Here is a 2,500-nt window from a genome sequence, read left to right as displayed (position 1 = left end):
CCTAACCTAACCTAACTTAACCTGACCTGACCTAATCTAACCTAACTTCGCTTTACTTGAATTACATTCAAGTATCGATCAGTCAGTGGAGCCGAGGCTTGCTGGTTTTTCCCATCCTTCACAACCCAACCGACACATATACACACACACACATTCTCTCTCTCTCTCTCTCTCTCTCTCTCTCTCTCTCTCTCTCTCTCTCTCTCTCTCTCTCTCTCTCTCTCTCTCTCTCTCTAACTCCCTTCGTGATTTCTGGCATCTAGCCAAAAAGTATCTCCAATAACTTTGCTGCTTCTTCTTTCCCTACTCTATTTCAACCAGATGGCACCACTGCTATCGCATCTATTTCTAAAGCTGAAATCTTTGCTCAAACCTTTGCTAAAAATTCTACATTGGACGATTCTGGGCTTGTTCCTCCCTCTCCTCCACCCTCTGACAACTTCATGCCACCTATTAAAATTCTTCGCAATGATGTTTTCCATGCCCTCGCTGGCCTAAACCCTCGGAAGGCTTATGGACCGGATGGGGTCCCTCCTATTGTTCTCCGAAACAATGCCTCCATGCTTGCACCTTGCCTATTCAAATTCTTTCAGCTCTGTCTGTCAACACTACCTTTCCTTCTTGCTGGAAGTTTACTTACATTCAACCTGTTCCTAAAAAGGGTGACCGTTCTAATCCCTCAAACTACCATCCTATTGCTTTAATTTCCTGCCTATCTAAAGTTTTTGAATCTATCTTCAACAGGAAGATTCTTAAACATCTATCACTCCACAACCTTCTATCTGATCGCCAGTATGGGTTCCGTCAAGGCCGCTCTACTGGTGATCTTCTGGCTTTCCTTACTGAGTCTTGGTCATCCTCTTTTAGAGATTTTGGTGAAACTTTTGCTGTTGCCTTGGACATAATTATCAAAAGCTTTTGATAGAGTCTGGCACAAAGCTTTGATTTCCAAACTACCCTCCTACGGTTTCTATCCTTCTCTCTGTTTACTTCATCTCAAGTTTCCTTTTTGACCGTTCTATTGCTGCTGTGGTAGACGGTCACTGTTCTTCTCCTAAATCAATTAACAGTGGTGTTCCTCAGGGTTCTGTCCTGTCACCCACTCTCTTCTTATTATTCATTAATGATCTTCTAAACCAAACTTCTTGTCCTATCCACTCCTACGCTGAAGATACCACCCTGCACTTTTCCACGTCTTTTCATAGACGTCCAACCCTTCAGGAGGTAAACATATCACGCAGGGAAGCCACAGAACGCCTGACTTCTGATCTTTCTAAAATTTCTCATTGGGGCAGAACAAACTTGATATTGTTCAATGCCTCAAAAAATCAATTCCTCCATCTATCAACTCGACACAACCTTCCAGACAACTATCCCCTCTTCTTCAATGACACTCAACTGTCCCCCTCTTCTACATTGAACATCCTCGGTCTGTCCTTTACTTATAATCTGAACTGGAAACTTCACATCTCATCTCTAGCTAAAACAGCTTTTATGAAGTTAGGTGTTCTGAGACGTCTCCGCCAGTTTTTCTCACCCCCCCAGCTGCTAACTCTGTACAAGGGCCTTATCCGTCCATGTATGGAGTATGCTTCACATGTCTGAGGAGGGTTCCACTCATACTGCTTTTCTAGACAGGGTGGAATCAAAAGCTTTTCGTCTCATCAACTCCTCTCCTCTAACTGACTGTCTTCAGCTTCTCTCTCACCGCCGCAATGTTGCATATCTAGCTGTCTTCTACCGCTATTTTCATGCTAACTGCTCTTCTGATCTTGCTAACTGCATGCCTCCCCTCCTTCCGTGGCCTCGCTGCACAAGTAGTATATTTATTTTCGAGTTAGTTATTTGTTATTATTATTATTATTATTTAGTCAGGCACGCAAGTGACCGAGAATAAATATGTATACTATATTTCTACTAATGTACCTGCTGTGTGTCACAGTGGAGAGTTGATTAGATGTGTTGCCTATTGTGATATGTTGAGCGTCTTTTTCATCTCAATGTATATTTTGTTTTATGAGAAACTGAGAACGATGAGGGGCGTGATCATTGAAATAATAATAACAATAATTATAATAATAATGCATTTGTCTATATCGTATCTTTTTTCCTTTTCAAGTGTGGCTCCAATGGAGCCGGGTATTATTTTATACTGGCAGCAGTATACTGGCCGCCTGTTTACTTGGAGGAGGTATACTTGGTAACAGCCTTGGTGCCTTCAGAAACAGCGTGTTTTGCCAGTTCACCAGGCAGAAGAAGACGGACAGCGGTCTGGATTTCCCGGCTGGTGATGGTGGAGCGCTTGTTATAGTGTGCCAGGCGGGATGCCTCGGCAGCGATGCGCTCGAAAATGTCATTCACGAACGAGTTCATGATTGACATGGCCTTGGAGGACACGCCAGTGTCTGGGTGGACTTGCTTGAGCACCTTGTAGATGTAGATGGAGTAGCTCTCCTTCCTCCTGCGCTTCTTCTTCTTGTCGCCCTTGGCAATGGCCTTC

Source organism: Scylla paramamosain, unplaced genomic scaffold (assembly GCF_035594125.1).
Source record: "Scylla paramamosain isolate STU-SP2022 unplaced genomic scaffold, ASM3559412v1 Contig100, whole genome shotgun sequence".
Taxonomy (NCBI): Eukaryota; Metazoa; Arthropoda; class Malacostraca; order Decapoda; family Portunidae; genus Scylla; species Scylla paramamosain.
The sequence above is the reverse complement of the archived record's forward strand: the minus strand, read 5'-3'. Positions refer to the sequence as shown.